The sequence below is a fragment of the Triturus cristatus genome, chromosome 9, assembly GCF_964204655.1.
Source record: "Triturus cristatus chromosome 9, aTriCri1.1, whole genome shotgun sequence".
NCBI lineage: Eukaryota > Metazoa > Chordata > Amphibia > Caudata > Salamandridae > Triturus > Triturus cristatus.
This window is the reverse complement of record NC_140592.1, coordinates 461,343,588-461,364,721: the sequence shown is the minus strand read 5'-3', so window position 1 is coordinate 461,364,721 and position 21,134 is coordinate 461,343,588. Positions and strand designations below refer to the sequence as shown.

At 47.2% G+C, this 21,134-nt stretch overlaps 1 protein-coding gene across 2 annotated transcripts in view; it reads right to left on the bottom strand.

Moving 5' to 3' along the window:
- Window positions 1–21,134, bottom strand: part of SHKBP1 (SH3KBP1 binding protein 1) — a 231,297-nt gene that overhangs the window by 159,687 nt on the left and 50,476 nt on the right. The window lies entirely within an intron of this gene.

The following is a 21,134-nucleotide window of genomic DNA, read 5'->3' as shown; positions in this document are numbered from 1 at the left end:
TCTTTTTTCACCAGGTCAAATCTCATCAGATTTTTTTTTTATGACAACCTGTTGACGACCTGTGAAAAATGAGTTTCAATCCTGCTTCCATCAAGCAAATGTCTGGCTGGAGGCAGGATCCGTTATCTTACACAGCCAATCCAATCAAGAAGGCAAAAGATCAGCCCCCTCTGAGGCACTAGTTGTTCTAAGTGCTTTTCACCATGTTTAGCCAACATTCCTTAGTCATTGGTTAATTTACTGTTTTTCATGAGGGCTAGAGTTTTGCCGCTGCACTGAGGCAATCTGATTAGTGCAGCATTCAGAGGAGACCTCAAATGGAAGGGAGCAGTCTTGTGTGTCTTCTCGCAATCCCCCGCATGCACTATGTCTTCTGCATGGATTTCAAATTCAATGAAAGCAGGACAAGTTTGAATGGACCTTCCTCCCAAATCAGAACCCCCCTGGATCGGTCGCTTAGACCAAGGAACTTGGGTTCCGAGAATAAGCACAACTGGCCAAAGAAAACTGAAGATTAAACCAAGAAGGACCCCCATCCCACATCCCTTTTATATAAAGTCAGTAGCCACTGAGTCAAACGTGTATTTTCTTCAGGAGTCCCACAGTTCCGTGGTCAAGCAGCAGCCTATGGAAGCAGGTGGCAGGGGAACCAGTGACTCTTAGATTGTATATTGGGAACCCAATGTAACCTGTCAAATCCGAACCTGAAGCAGAGTCCTGAACTCTCTGGTAGAACAAAAAACAAGATACCATGGTTGTGCAAGCGGCTTATCGTCTATGTCCGAGGTGTGCTGCTTTGGCCAAGTGATTTTCCACAGGAGTCGATTGTTTTTTAAATTTTGCCTTTATTGGCCCACATGCTGAATTGTAGGAGCTAGCCTGGACCAAGGAAAGGGAACACAAAAGAATCTTCTTGCTTCATTCAGATAAATGAGACCTAAACCCAGAAACGTGCACTTGGCTTTTCAAGGGTTTCTACAGGAACAGGGAGAGCAGAGACAGGAGTTCAGACTAGGGTGCAACCTGAAAACTTAAGAGGTCACACTAATATTGGGGGACTTTAACTCTGGGTACCCAAACTCTTATGCACCCAAGCATTACTCATTCATCCTACCTGCAATCAGGGGACCCAAACACGAGAGGCGGCATAGATTTACACACAGGAAGGGCCAGTTGGTAGTCTTCTTACGGTGGTACTGGAAAAAAAACCTGAAACCACAGACTATTCATCAGCTGCCACAAACCATGAGTCTTCTCACGGCCTGGTCATGGGGACAGCAATCAGTATTATTAAAAAGCCCACGAGTTTGAGTAGTACTTTTCTGACGCAAGATTCTTGATCTGTTGTAAAAAAAGAACGAAAACATACAGAGCACCAGCACGCTAGCCTGCACCACTTGTGATATCACATATGGAGCAGATAAAGCCATATGGGCAATAGGGCAGTGCTGAGCAGCTAAAGGTGGGAAATACGATTCTGCATCTAATTTGGCAGCTGGGGAATATTCATAAAATGAGGAAACTGCAGCAAGATATGGAAATCGCCAGTAATATTGTTAGAAAATGAACTTTCACCTTAGGTTTGCGTCAGTCAGTTAATGCGCAGGGCACTGTATCGGAGTAAATGTGAGCAACTAGATTCTGTTGCCTTTGTGATCTGTCTTAGCGTTTAGCAACCTAGCATGCTTGTCACTGCTCCTTAATGGACTGAAAGGAAATTGCAAGATAGAAGCCGAAACAAACTAGGCAAATTGGGTTTCCAATTTCCTCTGTAAAACCTTGCAGCTGGTCTTGACCTGCTGGTTCCACCTCTTTCATTTTTTGTTTACATTTGATTATTGAATTCTCATGTATTTAAACAGGCAACATAGGCAATCATATGCATGTCTACATTGATGGAAGAAATCATAAATCAATGGTATCATTCTAGCACTGCATAGTAAGGATTTTGCTTACGCGAAGCATTTGGAATGTCTAATAAAGCAGGGTATTAATATTATAGAAGAAAACACAAGTGTAAAGCCCCACTAATTCAACATGGTGAGATAAAAACATATGTCAGCTTTAGTGTATTGCCGCCTTTCCACAACACACCCCGTCCCCTCAAATGCACATTAATTGTATATTACAATTGTAAGACGCCATTCCTTAGTGCTTGAATGACCATGTTGTGACTTGGATATATACATAAGGTGCACAATGTTTGGGGCCTTGCAGGTTTCCTAATGACGTCTATTTTACTCTGTTATTAGTTTGCTCTTGCGTCTCATCCAACCCTGAGGAAGCGTCCTGCATTCCTGAATACTCCTGCCAGGAGCTGCATAAGTCTGCTAGTATCGCAGCCCACACTGCTGCCAGCGGCAAAGTACGTAACCCTGTTGCATCTTCGAGATGAAGTGCTACGCTTTCCGTCTGAGCCAAGCATATTAGGGATTGGAACCAGGCCTTCGCAGCTGGGGGTTCAGGGGACTTCCAGCGCCTGGTGATTAACCACTTGGCCACAATGAATCTTAACTTTATGAAACAAGTTACTTTATGTTTTTGAGGCCTCTGATAGAGACCCAGAAGGCATACCTCCAGATCCACTCCACCGTGCGACCAGTGCACTGGGTTAAGTGCACAGTGACCGTTTCCCAGTAGGAGACAATTGCGGTGCAGGCCCATAGCATGTGCAAGAGGTCTTCTCCTACCAGACCACACCTATAGCATTGGGCATCATTGCGGTCCAAAGTATTGATTAATCCTGGCTGGTGTCATGTAAGCTCTGTGTGTTATGAAATACTGTAGGAGGTGGAATCTGGCATTCCGAGGAATATATGTGGGTCCTTCTAGGATGGCCCCCCATTCGCGCTCAGTGCCTGGCCGCAGTAGGTTTGTGTCCCAGTGGGTCCTTAGAGATGTCAGCAGGAGTGCTGCGTGTGTCCATAGTGATTCTGCCAACCATCTAGTGAGATTTCGCCCCGCTCCCAGTTCATGCAAATATTGGTTGTCAAATGTGTTACGGGCTCTTGTGCTATGTCACCCCACAGTGTTTGCAGCCCCAGCGACAACACGGCATGAAGTAGGAATTGGCCTTGCGACAGGCTGTATTCTTCAGAAAGCATATCGAACGGCATCAGTTGTTTATCGTGGTATAAGTCCCCTAAGGTTTAGATTCCCACCTCTTCCCATAAGTGGAGCTCTGCCAGTGATTGCTCGACTTTGCCTTGGCTACCGAGCACGGGTAGGGGAGGCACGTAAGTGGTGTCTGTTTTCGTAAGTCTTAGGCTACGATAGAAAAAGGTATAAGCTACTCTTGTCAACAACTGGGTAGGTGTTACTCCTGTCCTTCCGGGGTGAAATAATGTTATTGTGTGGGGGTGGGTGTAGCCTGGTTGCTGTGTAGTGGTGTCTGCGAGGTGTAGGCCACCGATCCATCGAGCCACCCAGTGCAGCTGTGCTGCCAGGTTGTAGTGCTCCATATCGGGCACAGCCAGGCCACCACTGTTAGTGGGGAGATATAGTTTGGCCAGTGCTACCCTGTACGTGTGCCATGCCATATCAACTGTCTCATATCAAGCTCGAACATGCGGAAAGGTGCTGGCTTGACATATAGGGGTAAGTTGGTGAAGTGACAAAGGAGTCTTGGGAGCACCACCGTTTTCAGGAGCGCAATTCAGCCCATGATAGCCAATGGAAGGGTGCGCCAGAATGCCATTTGCGAACTAACTGCTGTGATATCGTGTGTGAGGTTTCCCGCCAATAGGTCCTTTGATTCTCGGTAGATTAAAATTCCACGGTATCGGAATGCTGTCGCTGCCAGTGTACCAATATGTTGCTGATTGACAACATTGGGTATGGGGTTGACTCGGTAAAGGGGTACAGACAGGCATGACTTTCCCCAGTTTATTAGAAGTCCTGATAGGGAGATGAACTCTAGTAGCACTCTTTCTATTGTTTCGCACGGCTTAACAGATCATCCGCATAAAGAGAGACTGCATGTGTGCCGTCTCCCAAGGGAATGCCCCATTCTTCCTTTGTCTTGTGCAGGGACTCAGCTAATGGCTCAATCACCAATGAGAACAATAGTGGGGAAAGTGTGCAGCCCTGTTGTGTGCCGCGTTCAATTAGGATTGAATGAGAATGGGCCCATCTGGACTTTGGCAGTAGGCTGAGAATATAGTATTATGACGAGACTTAGAAATTTGGTGCCCAGGCCTTACTTGCTTAAAGCAGAAAACAAAAAGTCCCACTCTAGTGTGTCAAACGCCTTCTCCAGGTCAAGCACCAGGCAATCTGAGTGTGTCCAGCATTCCCTTGAGTAGTGAGCTACTCTAAAAAAGCATCTCAAGTTCAGCGATGTACAGCGGGATGGTATGAACCATCTGCGTGTACTTGGTGCGGCACTGTTGGGGCCAGCCTGCATGCCAGTATTTTGGCTAGTATCTTGTAGTCCATATTTATTAATGCTAACAGACGATACAAGCCTATCATTTCCACATTTCAGTCTGGCTTAGGTAACAGGACGAGCAGGGATTTGCGGAATGTCTCCGGTAATATAGATGCTTCCTGTGAGCTACGGTACAGTGACAGTAGTTGTGGGGCTAAAGCTGACAGGTATGCTTTATAGTATTTAGCTGGCAACCCATCGGGAGCCGGCGCTTTACCTGTGGCTAATGCCTGTATTGCCTGCGGTACCTCTAGGAGTGTGATCGGTTCATCGAGCTCAGCTCTCTGCTCCTCGTACATAGTGATAGGCATAGTGAGTGGGGATAGGAAGGATTCTAGCGCTGTCAGTGCTACGCGGATTGCTGATCTACACACTCTGGTGTAATGGGCGGTGAACTTGCAGTGAATGTCATGTTGGCGAATCAGCAGCTGTCCCAACATGGACCGCAACTTTAGAACCAGTATTTGTGTGTTCTTTTGCCTGATCAGTCTCGCAAGCAGTCTCCCTGCCTATCTCCTGCCGCATGTGTGCGTGCTGCGTGTGCAGCATAGTTTAAGCAGTGCAGCTGTTCAATAACCTCAGCATGTTTTTGTCTCTGGCTGTCCAAAGCCTGTTGAGTGCCACAAGTGCAGTGCCTGTAAAGTGAAGTCTGCGCGCGCACCACCCCCGGGCCTGTGTGCTATTCTTAAAGGTAAACAAACGAGTTTGGCTCTTTACAAGAACTGACGGGAGCTTTTTCACCTAGCATGTTAGTGCCAACGCTCTTGCGTCTCTGCTGTGAAGCGGATGCTCACGGCCGCCTCCCCACACAGCCTTCATAGCTGCCAAGGTTTCAGATTGCTATGTGTGACATTTTCATAATTTTAGACCAATTAAGAGTGACATTTCAACGCCTATGAGTGACACTTAATCTCAAGTAAAATCAAGCAATGGGAAATCCATAACTATCAAAAGCTGTATTATTTCAAAAAGACTTTAAGCTCACACTGCTAAAAATCATTCACAGCTGAACGGCCGCCCAGGGTCCGCTACGCTGCTCGCTACCTGCAAGTTCAGTGGCACCCCAATCAGTGGCTCTAAGTCATGGTCACGGCCTAAAACTAGTTAGTGTGCACAAAACTACTGAGGCAGACTGTTTGACTGGACAGTTCTCAGTAACACGGCCGCAGGCAGTTCCAGATCATGACCGCGCTTTTAAAAGCATAGTGAACTTAAGTAGTACAATTAGCAGAATTAAGCACAGCAACTTACTTCTTTAGGGCAACAGGCGGGCACCGTTGCCGCCCGCACTCGTGGACTTCTGTTGCAACCAACGCCACACCACATTCTGACTGGTGACAGCGCGCTGGACTCAGGGCAATCACTCCTGCGGCCGCCGTGGTCCGTGGTTTATACTTCGTGACACTCAGCCTGCTGGCCACCTGTGCCGGTGGGTCGCATCAATCCTTAGCATAATCCAGTAATAAATACTGCCGCTGTGCGAGCGGCTCTTCTATGTTGCCAGCAGGAGGTACTTTCACGAGGAGTCTGCCCCTGGAAAGATCGGGATTATCACGCTGCAAAAGAGTTCACACTTCTGCTTCAAGCCCTGTCATTGTTAGACAGTTGTTTCAACATGCTTCCCACTCGTCGATCGGGGCTAAGGCATGTGTAGGCAACAGAACCTGGTGTTAAGTGACTTACAGAAGTCACACATAAACTGACTGCGCCGCAGCCGATTTGTTCTCTCAAACTCGCAATTGGCTGGAAACGGAGGTTGAGGCTCTTACTTCTGACGTCAGTCAGTGAATGTGTACCACGTGGTGTCGGATGCGTGTACTGGGTCTTATACATTGTAGCAGCTAAGAGAGCTGCCTGCATGCAGATGAGCCAGCCCCAGGCTACCAGGAGCAGCGTTACTGCAGCTTTTTCAGTATGGTGCATCATAGCAGCACTCCAGGTTCATAGATGAGACGCTATAATGTGTGATATTGCATTTCAATGCGGTGATGCGAACCACCGCATTGAAATGCGTTAGGCTAACGCCTGATGCGTGATACTTGGCAGGGCTGAGCCTTCTCGGGCCTGTAATGCTGCAGGTAACGCAATACTAAGTGGAGTTGGGCCTCTGTTTCTGCTGCTTTAAGTGCTGTCACCGACTTTGATGGATTGCCGTAAGCAGAGTGGACAAATGCAGTCTGCAATGCCCCGGTAACTTAATTCACTGCTCATAAGCTTCTGCTGCGTGATTGTTGGGTCCAGAAGGAATTCATTTAACTGCTAGGCCGCTGGAGTGCTGTTCAACATCGGCTCTCTGTTAGGAACACACAAACACGCCACGGCGTCTTCTCGCCATTGGTGGGTTTCCAGTTCGTTCTTGGGGGATGCTTTTCCCAGAAGGTTGGGAGATATTGTAACATGGTAATGTAGCAATTGCAGCGATGTCGCCTGCTGCAGACATCAATCACAGGTGGCAATACTAGCAAATAGGGATTGAATGCTCAAATTTAAGATCATAGATATTTCTTTTTTTCCATGCACACTAAAGTGGCAAAGGCTCTGTGTGACGCTTTATAAAACTCCATCTAAATAAATACATAAATAAAATGTAGAAAGAAACTTGGATGCCAAAGGATGGAAGGTGCGGATTTTGCAGCATTACTGCGGCACCATTTGATTTTACTTGCAGTCTTTCCTTTTCAACCTTAAATCAATGGAAACTGTTCACTCAGACTGTTCCACCTTGATATAGATATGTTTTAGCAAACGGAGAGTGTTTATTTGCTATTGCCATTCATTTTTCAACATCAGAAGGTTGAAAGCTTGAACTGATTGTGCCAGGATCGTAACTTGTAACCTGCTTGTTATACTAAAATGTAAGCAGCAAGGGCTTAAATCCTCGAGTCACTGGGTGCTGAAACACCTGGTAGTATCTCTAGCCTCCATCCAATCCAGAGCGGAGAGCATTGGGCTGGTTATTGCCTGCCAATGGACCTGGGCCCCTGGGAATTGCTACCACCAGCCGGAGTTTGACACAGTCCTTCCTGACATCGAAAGACGGACACTTCAGGGCAGCCCGACGCTCACTGCAGCACAGAATTGTGAGACTACAGGCCTGGCTTTCTGTGAAGGTTGTTACAGGCTTTCCTCAAAGTGCAGAGGCCTCTCCGTTTCCCATAGTTTTTAGGTCTCGCTGAGCCAGCGCATGCGCTGCTCTGCGAGACATTTAGTGTACGGGTTTCCAAAGGGCTGCCACAGGCCTTTGGTGGCCTAGTGCTTGCGTTCACGTGAGCGTGCACGCGCGCAGCCGCCATCTGCCTCCCTTCCAGTGCGACCACTTTCACGTGCTGCTGCGCACACACATCACCAGCGTGTTTTTTGTTTTTTTTAAACATTACTACAAGCTTCCCGCGTCACGCGGCCAATGCTTGTTACTTCAAGTGAGGCTGATAAGAGCATCTTGCCTCTGCCATGGTTACCCAGGGCTGCCAGTCAGTGCTACAAAGACTTCAATGCACCAGGCTGTCACTAATTATGTGTGTTCAAGTGATTAGCAGGCACTTGTGGCCTTGTTCACACAACCCTCTGAATCAGCCGCCTCCAAGAGGAGAATAGGCTGCAAATTTATTAAGAGAACATTGTTAATCCTATGGGGGGAGAGCGGGAATGTAAACAGGGCTGGTCTGCATCAAGGTGCTTTGACAACAACAATCATCGGCAGAAACACATGCTAAATAACAAGCAGGTGTTCTGTTTCACAACTAGTGCACATTTGATGCTTTCAAGTAGGCAGCACGCGCAAACTGTTAGAAGTGCTTTGAAACCAGCTGCAGTGACTGTAATTAGCGCAGTTCGGCACTACTCTGCTTTCCGTACCTGGGCATGACAGGCTGTGGGCAAGCCGGCTGGCTGCACACAAAGAAGCAGGAGGAAAAAAACACAACAACATGTCTTTGAAAGCACCGATTTAGGAATGTGTGGCGCAAGGGGGAAGCTGCATACATAGGGCAGTCTGTGGTACTGATAAACTAAAAAACAAGCATTGAAAATGCAATAGGTCTCGCCCTAGTTTAAGTTAAAGCAATTCTGTTTGTAATTAGGTGGCTTTTTAGCTTTGCTTTTATTAGTGTTTTTCAAACTTTCATGTACATAACATGCATATGTATGCATATATATGCATGCATTTATATAGATATGCAGATGTATATATCTATGTTTATATATGTATGTATATATACATATACACATACACACACATACATATATATATATATATAAATGTATATGCATATATATATTCACTGAAAAAACCATAGGTTTCACACACGTTATAGTTAGGAATTAGCATTTTAAAAACCTTGCAAATTCACTGAAAAAACCATAGGTTTCAGACATGTTATAGTTAGCGGAAATTTTACTGATAAAAAACCAATGAAATTCCCCCGTTATAGTTAGTGCAGGCAACTATAACTCACGCGACCGCAATCCTCTGCTGATGCTAATACTGTATTTAGACACTTATTTGCCCATGTCTTCTTCCATAAATTTTTAGCTATACATATATTAGAAATTTTTTTTTTTCATAAAGACACATATGTCATCAGCAGAAGATTGCGGTCGCGTGAGTTATAGTTGCCTGCACTAACTATAACGGGGGAATTTCATTGGTTTTTTATCAGTAAAATTTCCGCTAACTATAACATGTCTGAAACCTATGGTTTTTTCAGTGAATTTGCAAGGTTTTTTAAATGCTAATTCCTAACTATAACGTGTGTGAAACCTATGGTTTTTTCAGTGAATTTGTACGGTTTTTTAAATGCTAAGTTACTTTACGCCATTCGTGGCGTGCACGCCCACTTAACGCAGTTCGTTCCGTGCGCGCACGGTGCGCTTCGCGCACCGTGCGCGCACGGTGAGCACGCGGTGCGCTTCGCGCACGGTGAGCACGCGGTGCGCTTCGCGCACCGCGCGCCCACTTTACGCAGTTAGTGCCGTACACGCAAGGTGGGCACGCAGTGCACTACGCGCACCGCGTGCCCACGTTACGCACCGTGCGCACATGGAGGACATATTATGCGCTTCCTTGTGATAGGTAATCTGTTAAATTTAATTTGTAAGTGATGACAATAATATGCCATGCACAGAGTTTTTTTTTTTTTATTAAAATTTTTAGCGTAAGCGCACCGTACGCGTACGGTAAGCGTAATCGGCGAAATTTTCAAAAAATAAAAATTTACCGTTTTTGGCCTTTGAGGACTCAACTAACATGGCTATGTGCATGGGCGCTGTCTAAACAGCCCCTTTATATGTTTTTTGCCTTTATTTACAGCCCCCCCCCTCAGAGTGCGAGAGAGAAAATGGCGGCCGCCGCTTCCTGGTTTCGACCGATTCGAATGTTTACTTAGATGTAACAGCCAATCAGAATCGCGCTCGCGCACGCCACCGTACGCGTACGGTAAGCGTACCGTAAGCTGGCTCAGATATATATATTGATTTAAAGGCTATTTTCTCAGAATCTACTGAACAGATTTACACCAAACCTACAAAAGGCACTTCCTTGACCTGAGGACTACCTCTCTGCCAAATTTCTAGTAATTCTGTTCAGCCGTTCGGGCTGTAGCCCTGTCTAAAGGTCCTATGGAAAAATGCATGGGAAAAACGCGTTTTGGGACCCCCCTTTTATCTCAGCCCCCGCTTGACGAATCCCCCCGAGACTTTCAGGGTAGGAGCGGAGCGTAGCGCCCCACCTATTTTGAGAAATTCGCGAGGATTCGTCGACCGGCGCCAAAGTTATTCAAAATAGAATGTTGCGGATTTCCTATGGAAAAGGGGTCCTAACTATAACTACCTACTGGCGACCGCCAGTAGGTAATAGGATATATATATATATATATATATATATATATATATATATATATATATATATATATATATATATATATATATATATATATATATATATATATTTCACCAAACGTCCAGGTCTCGGGGAGGCACACAACAGCTTGCATCTCTTCAGCCTCCTCCAGCACTCCCGAATTCTTTCACTCATGCCGATGCGTTTCGAGGTAAAGACCTCTTCTTCCAGGGCAATGTATACACATAGAGCGCAGTGAGTACTTCTCCTGAAGACTCAATATCCCAGTATGCACTCCAACAGGAAGTTGCACTAAGCCAATCAAATTTAAAGGCACTGAGCCAATGAAATCATGTGGCATACTACTAAAAGTAAAGGAAAGTACTCACTGCGCTCTATGTGTATACATTGCCCTGGAAGAAGAGGTCTTTACCTCAAAACGCGTCGGCATGAGTGAAAGAATTCGGGAGTGCTGGAGGAGGCTGAAGAGATGCAAGCTGTTGTGTGCCTCCCCGAGATCTGGACGTTTGGTGAAAAATGTGAAAACGTGGCTGTCCTGCCGCGGGGGAGAGCACCATCAATGGTTTCAAGTGAGGCGGAGTCGGGAACTATATCCAGACAGAGAAGCACAGCGAGCCATAAGGAAGAGGATTCCTCCCAAGCAGCTCCAGACCCTACTATAGGGGATTAGCATTGTTTTAATAAATACATGGGGGCGCGTGTGGCCCACTTAGGGAAAATAATTGTACTTCTCCTGGGGACTCAATATCCCAGTGTGCACTCCAACAGGAAGTTGCACTAAGTCAATCAAATTTAAAGGCACTGAGCCAATGAAATCATGCGGCATACTACTAAAAGTAAAGGAAAGTACTCACTGCGCTCTATGTGTATACATTGCCCTGGAAGAAGAGGTCTTTACCTCGAAACGCGTCGGCATGAGTGAAAGAATTCGGGAGTGCTGGAGGAGGCTGAAGAGATGCAAGCTGTTGTGTGCCTCCCCGAGATCTGGACGTTTGGTGAAAAAAAAAAAAAAAAATATATATATATATATATATATATATATATATATAAGTGCATATGTGTGCGTGTAGAGAGAGGTAGAGAGGTAGAGAGGTAGAGAGGTAGAGAGGTAGAGGGGTAGAGGGGTAGAGGGGTAGAGGGGTAGAGGGGTAGAGGGGTAGAGGGGGAGAGGGGGAGAGGGGGAGAGGGGGAGAGGGGGAGAGGGGGAGAGGGGGAGAGGGAGAGGGAGAGGGAGAGAGGTAGGTAGAGAGGGAGTAGTAGAGAGTGACTAGTAGAGAGTGACTAGTAGAGAGTGACTAGTAGAGAGTGACTAGTAGAGAGTGACTAGTAGAGAGAGTAGTGGAGAGTGAGTGGAGAGTGAGTGGAGAGTGAGTGGAGAGTGAGTGGAGAGTGAGGAATAGAGAGGGAGTAGTAGTGAGTAGCAGAGAGTCATTAGTAGAGAGTCATTAGTAGAGAGTCATTAGTAGAGAGTCATTAGTAGAGAGTCATTAGTAGAGAGTCATTAGTAGAGAGTCATTAGTAGAGAGTGAGCAGTAGAGAGTGAGCAGTAGAGAGTGAGCAGTAGAGAGTGAGCAGTAGAGAGTGAGTAGTAGAGAGTAGTAGGGACAGAGTAGTAGAGAGTAGTAGAGAGTGGGTACTAGAGAGTGAGTAGTAGAGAGTCGTAGAGAGTAGTAGAGAGTGAGTAGTAGAGTAGGAGCATAGAGTGAGTAGTAGAGAGAGTAGTAGAGAGAGTAGTAGAGAGTGAGTAGTTGTAACGCCCTGAACGTCTCAGGATCGTTTAACAGACACGACAATGAGGACGCAACCACTTGTGAAGGGTTAGTTCTTTTAATGAAGGCAAATAAAATACAAAGAACAAACAAAAGTTATAGTCACTGGAATCCTCCAGGCTAAGTACGTTACCAGCCCACAGCACGGATGGTCCTAACCGTCCTCTGCATATACGCCGATCCCGGCGTATGCCAACAGAGGGCAGAAATGAAATGGCCGACAATGCCAATCGGTAGGCTGTGAGGGGCACGAAGAGTGTTGGGGAGAATCGAGGAGTCAGGGAAACACCCAGCCGGGGTCTCTACCTGAAGGGAGCAGCCGCTCAACCTCTTCCTCAGACTGCACCGGGACGCGGAGTCACCTCCTGGTGATGCGTCACCGATACCCCAATCACAAGCAAGAAGACTGAACCGAGAGCAGCCGCTCGATCGATCCTGTGGACTTCCGAGTCTGTAACGCGGCAAACACCTCCTGGTGTGCGTTACAGCTGGCAGTCCCTGTGTCTCTGGTCGGGCTGGGAGTTACGACTCCAACCAGCAAAAGCGCCACTGCGCTTGGACTCAGCCGAGTCAAAAAGCGAAGCTCAATGGTTGACCGGTAGAGCTTCCGGGTCCTTCACAGGTGACGATGGGGCAAGACACGGCCCAGGGAGTAACGACTCGACCTACCTCCGTTCTTGCCTTACTGGAGCACCACTCCGGAACACTGCTCTTCACGAAGCAGGTACGTCGGTGTAAACACAATATCCGACAGCCTTGTACCTCCCGGTTCCTCCCTTTATAGGGCGTGTTTTCCTTGAGTTATGTAACAGCTCTCCTGTTTACATAAGGGCGTGTTTCCCTTGAGTTATGTAACAGCTCTCCTGTTTACATAAGGGCGTGTTTCCCTTGAGTTATGTAACAGCTCTCCTGTTTACATAAGGGCGTGTTTCCCTTGAGTTATGTAACAGCTCTCCTGTTTACATAAGGGCGTGTTTCCCTTGAGTTATGTAACAGCTCTCCTGTTTACATAAGGGCGTGTTTCCCTTGTATGACAGGAATTCTTGACAGTAGTAGAGAGTAGGTAGAGTAGTAGAGTGAGTAGTAGAGTGAGTGGTAGAGTAGTATAGAGTGAGTAATAGAGTAGAGAGTAGGTAGAGTGGAGAGTACTAGAGAGTAAGTAGTAGAGAGAGTACTAGAGAGAGAGTAGTAGAGAGTGAGTAGTAGAGAGTGAGTAGTAGAGAGTGAGTAGTAGAGAGTGAGTAGTAGAGAGTGAGTAGTAGAGAGTGAGTAGTAGAGAGTGAGTAGTAGAGAGTGAGTAGTAGAGAGTGAGTAGCAGAGAGTGAGTAGCAGAGAGTGAGTAGCAGAGAGTGAGTAGCAGAGAGTGAGTAGCAGAGAGTGAGTAGCAGAGAGTGAGTAGTAGAGAGTGAGTAGCAGAGAGTGAGTAGCAGAGAGAGAGAGTAGTAGAGAGAGAGAGTAGTAGAGAGTAGTAGAGAGTGGGTAGTAGAGAGTGAGTAGTTGTGAGAAAGTGGCGCTGTATATACAGTTCACAAATAGGTACAGTGTGTACAGAGTCCACAGTCCCCAGAGGTTTGGCAGAGGCTAAAGTTAGATATACCCTTACTCTCTAAAGTGGTAGCTTGGTCGAGCAGTAAGGCAGTATCAGAGAACAGTGTAAAGCATTTGTTGTACACACTCAGTCAGCAAATGGTCTCACACACTCAATAACTGAACTCTAGGCCAATGGTTTATATAAAAAAATATATTTTGTTTTATTTTAGAACCAACAATTGGTATTAAAATATACTTTCTCAGAATGAGAGGCTTTATAGAAATACTTTTGCAATATCCAATTGGCTTTTGTAGAAAGTTACAAGTGGTTGCAATAGGCAACACAATTTTTCCAACAGGAAGTTGCACTAAGCCAATCAAATTTAAAGGCACTGAGCCAATGAAATCATGCGGCATACTACTAAAAGTAAAGGAAAGTACTCACTGCGCTCTATGTGTATACATTGCCCTGGAAGAAGAGGTCTTTACCTCGAAACGCGTCGGCATGAGTGAAAGAATTCGGGAGTGCTGGAGGAGGCTGAAGAGATGCAAGCTGTTGTGTGCCTCCCCGAGATCTGGACGTTTGGTGAAAATTTATCCAAAACAGGTAAGTAATTACGTTTTCAGAAATTATATGATTTTTAAAGAATATTTAAAGTTTGCAGAAATTGACAGAAGAAATTTCAGAGAAAATCAGTCAATGATTTCCTATGAGAGAAATTTGGATTACTGGTAAGTACAGTTGTAAGTATTTTCAGAGTCAGTGCTGGGCATAGACTCAGGGGTCTCCCAAGGTCAGGTAGGTAGAGTTGGTTCACCCTCAGCGGCACAAGGGCGGCCGGGTGCAGAGAGAGTTAGGCCCAATGTTATCCTATGAGAGGTAGGGGGGCCTTGGTTGGTGGCAGCTGACTAGCAGGCCACGTGGCTGTGGGAGCTGGGCTCCTGGTCACTTACTCAGGGCAAGTGGGGAAGTAGATAGGTGTAGAGGTTGCACTGCCAGGGCCACTTGGGCGGCTGGGTGCAGAGTGCTTTTGAGCCTTTGGGCGCTCAATTGATTTCAATAGGAAAGCTCCAGTTTAGAAAAAGACTGCAAGCTCGGGGACGAAGATTCTTCAGGTGCCACCACCACTTCGAGAGGTAAGTTGGGTAGTTGGAGGATAGGTAGGTACCCCGGATTGGGCACAGGGGGCCGTGGTGTGTCGGGTGCAGGGGTGCCTTTTGGTGTCGGGAAATCTTACCCTCTGTTGATCGCGGTTGGGGGGGCACCTGGTTCTGAGGCTGAAGGCTTCTGCAGGAGTGTCGAGGGAGGTCCTTGGGTGCCGTACTCGGGGTCACAGTCGCCGTGGGGTCGTCCTCGTGGTCTTTGTTCACTCCGGCACAAGCCAGGCTTGGCGGGTGCAGAGTGTGCTGGGTTCGCGGTTCCGGGTTGCTGCCAGGGATTAGAAGTAGATTTTGAGTAGAGCCTCTACTCATGGGAGTCCCAGGTGCTTAGAGCCAAAAGGTAGCCAGGTCCTCCGGGGTTTGTGAGGTTGCTGGCCACAAGAGATGCCGGGTTGGAGCAGGAGCAGGTTCGAGGGTCGACAGACTGGGGCCAAAGCAGTTGGCGTCTTCCTCTTCTTAGCAGCTGCAGGGCAGGTCTTCTTTCTCTTCTTTGTATTTTTGGAATCTGGAATCTGGGGAAGGAAGGTTCAGGGTGCCCCTAAATACTAGATTTAGGGGTGTTACAGGTAGGTAAAGGGAAGGTACCAATGGGTCCCTGTCCTGGGGTGGGTACACCCCCTATCCTGCCTCTCTCCTGTGGGAGGGGGGCAGTAGCCTAGTCCTGATTGGGTAGGGCTTCCCATCTTCAAGATGGAGAGAGCCCGGATATGTGCTTCACCTCGCCCCCCCCCACCTGAGTGGTGGGGTTGTCAGGCTGGCACATCCCCTGTCCTTATTTGGGGTTTCCGGACAAGCTTCTCGCCAGAGTGGGGGGTTGCAGTGGCCTGGGGAAGCTCACAGAGGGGGCATGCCTTTGAAGCTTCCCCCTGCCCATCCTGAGGGAGGAGATTTAGCACCTCGCCCAGGACGTGCATTGTTGCAGGCCCAGGAGAGCAGAGGCTCTCCTACCCAGGGGTCCAGCAACATGTCTGCTGTGTGGCAGCCTAGGCAGCCTCCCAGACCAGATGTGGATTGTAGGTTAGGCTTCAGGGGGCATCTCTAAGATGCCCTCTTTGGTGCTTGGTACATTAAATCCCACACTGGCATCAGTGCGGGTTTAATGTGCTGAGAAGTTTGATACCACAGTAGTAGAGAGTAGTAGAGAGAGAGAGTAGTAGAGAGAGAGGAGTAGAAAGACAGGCTCTGAAGATGAAAACACGCCTCTGTCTCCGAGGGACATCTGTGTAACTGCCCCAGGGCAGCAGCTCTAAAAGAAAAGAGCAGAAGTGAAAGCACAGCGAGGCCAACAAAGGGAGGGGCAGAGCTGCTTAATGGATCGGGGAGAAGATGGGAGGGGGGGCTATTCTTTCACTGAGCACAACTGTGCCTTGGCTGGGGTTTGCACTGAAAACAATTCCTAACGACTCATCTATAGTTTGGAGGGGTCTGAAAATCCTTTTGCTTCTGAAAGAAAATCTAAATGCGGAGTAGGAGCACCCGGAAGAATTTCCTCCCCCACAGGGATAGCCGGAAAATTCAGCCGATCATTGTACTCCGAATTAAGACTGTCCTCCTGAACTTGGAGGATGTCTAGTTCCCTCCAAACTCTAAATGAAGCCCATCAAGATGTGAGTAGTGCTCAAGCAACCGAGGCCAATTACAGGTACAAAAAAAACAAAAACAGGCAGCAATAGAAAGCATGCAAGGGAACAGAAACTCAAACTCTTCGCCTACTACAGGCGAGCCAACACGCCACGCTGGGAGTCGGCAGGAAGGCAGACGTGGTGGGTAACACTCATGCGAGAAGAGACAGAAGGAGGATATGCGCAAACAATGGCAAAAAAAAAACCAGCATGGTTGCAGGTAGTAAGGTGTAGAATCCTCCAGGGGGTGCTCCACTGCTGGTATTCTATTCAAAACTGGAAAGCACTAGGGACCGGAACGGCAACAAGTTGCTATTCTTCCAAGTGCCTCCTACGACGAGGGACAGACCCGCATAAACTAATCACGCCCCTTAAATGCAGTTTTCTGAAAAACCTAGGAAGGAGCCCGACTTTTGGAAAGTTGGAATGGCTGTGTAACAAACACAACCGGTTGATTCCTTTCATATTTACACCTTACTTTGTCCACAACCTCCCACTGCAAAACTCCTTCCCACCGAAAACTGACCGCGTTGTTAAAACGCCAAATACACAACAGACCAAGGTTTTCGCAACAAACAAATAAACGCTGCTGTTCTACAACCAAACCAAGCAGAGAATTCCTTATAAACATCTTGATAACCAGGAAGCCATCCTCTGCACGTTTCATTCGCTGCTTTCTGGCACTCGTAGTTTGAGCGTTTGAAGCAATCCATCCGCATTAAAAGAAACAAGTAGCTGAAAAGAAGCCGAACGTACATGACACCATCAACAGCAGACCGAAAAGGACACCAAATGCTATAACTTAACGGTGTTGATCTAGAAGGTATTCCTGACGTCTCTCAGAGAATTCACTTAGTACACACAACTAACTAGAAAATGGAAACACAGAACAGGCAGTCTTTTGTCGAATTTGTATAGCACCTCACATCCCGATGAGGCTCCAAAGCGCTTCTGGGATGCCGTGGAAAAGGGGAATATTATAAAACATATTGTGCGTGCAATGCTTTAATCCATGGCGGCACAGCACACAGGATAAGATGCTGCATGACTAACCACTTACAAGGTCCCAAAGGCGAGACCCATTGGCTATGCCAATGCTTGTTTTATTCGCCATAAATTAATTGATTTCTTGTCTTACAGCCCTTGTGTTTCCAGCATCCTGCAAGCTCCCAAATCATTTTAACTAGTGTAGCGCAAGCAATTAGAGTTGAGTCGAATGATTGTACTAGTTTCAGAGATGCTGCTGCTGCCACCACAGTCTTCCCGCAAAATGTAAAAGATTTAACATGCCTCATCTTAGCCCTTTTAAGTTTCTACTCCGCTAGAAATGATCAGTTCCTTTCCACTTCTAACCGCAACGTTAACAAGCATTTGCAATGCAATAGATCTCGCATTTATAAGAGTTTGACCTAAAATTACAATGCCTTTTATTTATGTTTTGGTTTTAAAACAATTAAAAGGCATTGTCATTTACAATGTCAGTAGCATAAACTTGCATAAAAGCAGTGTGTGGAGTGCAGCAGTGTGCGGCGTGCAGCAGTGTGCGGCGTGCAGCAGTGTGCGGCGTGCAGCAGTGTTTCGTGTAGCAGTGAGGCATGCAGCACTGTGTGGCGTGCAGCAGTGTGCGGCGTGCAGCAGTGTGCGGCGTGCAGCAGTGTGCGGCGTGCAGCAGTGTGCGGCGTGCAGCAGTGTGCGGCGTGCAGCATGCAGCAGTGAGTAATGCAGCAGTGTGCAGCAGTGTGCGGCGTGCAGCAGTGTGCGGCGTGCAGCAGTGTGCGGCGTGCAGCAGTGTGTGGCATGCAGCAGTGTGTGGCATGCAGCAGTGTTTCGTGTAGCATTGTGCAGCAGTGTGTAATGCAGCAGTGTGTAATGCAGCAGTGTGTAATGCAGCAGTGTGTAATGCGGCAGTGTGCGGCGTGCGGTAGTGTGCGGCGTGGTTTGTAAACAACAAGAAAAGCGGACATCAAAGGAAGGGTGGGAGGGAACGAGCATATGGGGTGTGAGTTATAACGAAAGTTAATTGTTGTAAGAGGGGATGCAGGAAGTGAGGCCGAGCGCGCGCTGGCGAAAGCAGTCTGCTGCTTTCAAGTCCGATGCCAGATGCCAGTTTCGCGCTTGAATGCCTCACATGCACTGGCCATAAACCGTATTCCTAACGTCTTGTGCCCCTTACTAAATCTCTCTGAATGCGTGAGGCGGCGCACGCGCAGGAAGTAGCTGGTGGCAAATGGAATGCGCATGGTTGTGCGCGTAACCGCCACCTGATCCGCCTGGGAAGCCTTTGGGAGCATTTTCTGAAGCCCCTACATAAGTCTCGCTGAGCGATCGCTTACGCGATAGCCTACGCGATAGCCAGGCGAGACCTAAAAAGGCAGTTGGCAGTACTCTTATTCTGGAAGGCTGGGGCACATTCAACTTGAAACCATGTTCCTGCATTCTCATCGCTCACCTGCAAATCTTGGCGGACCTCCTGCGGAGCATGGCCTTTCTCTGTAACAGGGGCGGGGGCGGGAGTTTTGGGGTGTTGTAGCCATGTAGGATTACTGAAATCCCTGATTGGCACATTTCAGGTTCTTCCTGTGTCTGCGCTCCCCACCCACATATATGCGGCCTTCTGACTGTTTCACAGTGGGAAGATAGTGTGGGTGGCTTAAAAAGAACAGGCAGCGGAAAGGCAGGGGCGTGTATTAAAAATAAAGGACAGATGGGTTTAAAAAGAACAGATAGTGGGAGGAAGGATTTAAAAAGAACAGACAGCGGGATGGGGTTTTAAAAAGAGCGGACAGTGGATGGGGGACTTAAAAAAACACATAGTGGGGGTAGGCTAAAAAGGACACTGGGGAGGGATTAAAAAGGACAGTGTGATGATTTAAGCAGAATGGACATCAGGAAGGAGGGGTGGGCTAAAAAAAGAACAAGCTTTAGCATAGCTAATAAGTCTCGTGTTTGGGACCTTATAAGTGTTTAGCCCATGCAGCATATTACCCCCGACTGTGGGCAATGCAAGCACCAAAACACGTAATATACATTAATATGCCAAACAGCATCACCGGCGAGAAATAACCGCACTTTGCCAATGGGAGACGGGTGTTGAGAAAATCCAAGGAGGAAAGTGTTTGTTCATGATTCCTACCACATGCATGGCTGCAACTCTTATCTTCTGCCTGGGACCCAAGGGAGTGGTCAGAGACCACCAGATAATAAGAGGCTGATTGAGGCGAAGTTGCCATTTGCCTCAGCTTTTCGAGCACAATCGTCGATTTCACTGCCTTCCATTTTAACAGACCTGTGTCCCTGTGTTTTGTTCATAACACTGTGAAATGTGCATAGATTTTGCTCTTTTAATATAGTAAGACCACTCCACCCAATCCAAAACAGTAATGCACTTATATTAATTTCGCTCCATAAATTCCCTATTAACATAACCAGGAGAACTAGGTACATCAAACACAAAATGAAGGATGCCAGAGCAACAGTTTAGCTTTCACAAAGTGTTACTGAAACACTATGCGACGCATGGTAAGTATTAACGCAAAGCATCGTGTGAATGTTTGGTCACTGATGTGCCTAGTAAGCATTAACCATCTGCACTCAAGTTTAAAATGCCTGAAATATGCTAATTCAATGTCATGCTCGCCTTATCTGCATGTTCATGTCCACCAGATTCCGCAGGGATCATTTTGACTGTGGTATTGACAACAAAGCAAGTATATGGAGGGTGCATCTCAAGCTCATCTGTTTAAGTATGTGCTCTGCAGAAATGCCTCTATCATAACCATAGTCTCCTTGTGTGAACGCTCCACTGCTTGTCTACAGATAGGAATTCTGCATTCCTGCGCACTGTGATAGATTATCCACTGAAGAGATAATGTGCTGTATAGAAGAAAATATGTCCCAATATGGACATATACCAGGATCTCAACTCTTCACACTGGTGATCTAAGCAGCATGTGTTTTGGGCTCAAACACCAGTAATTGCATAATAATAAAACTTGTATTTATGGTTCTTAAGGAAAACAAAGTGGTGGTTTGAGAACACAGGTTTGAGGCGGGTGTGAGGATTGCTGCCCAGCAGCACCTCGGTGCGTTACCAACACCTGAAGAGCCTGTGGCACTTCGAAAGAGCACGCCTCAATACACCACTACATGTTTACCGTCAGACGTGCAGCAAAGGAGGCAAGAGACCTGCAATGTGTGTATTGCACGACTGGAAGGGAGAGGTGGGTGGAAGGAAAGAAGCCCGTGTGTTCACTCGATTGTGCATGTGTAGCATGAGCACACATATGCTTTAAACGCATAGAGAGACACGGGCCATTCAACACACCGAGTCAGGCGTACATTTATGTACAATTAATAAAACATGTCGCTTTAGTGGAGTAAAGGGGCGTGTATTTACCTCAACTTTTTGATAACTAAGTAGTTGGCTTCAATGATTTTTCCATGTAATTCAGCTTTACTGGGGAGGGTCTTGGTGTCCCGGATGGAAATAAGTTAAACGGGCAGTCAGCGACCAACGGGGAGGACCTAGCTGGGGAGCGCTGGGCACCTGTGGGTGCATTGGCCAGTCCCATATTGTAGGAAGAAGATAACATGGTGATGAAACGCGCCCGGGCGGGTTCTCGGGGGGCAGCTGTGGAGATGGCGGCCAAGCTGAAGCATCTAGTAGACAAGCAGGATCAGCTTAATTCTTCTCTGCTGGCACTAACATCGCACTTTGCGCAGGTGCAATTCACCTGAAGCAGATCGGAAGCACTAGTTGCGAGGAG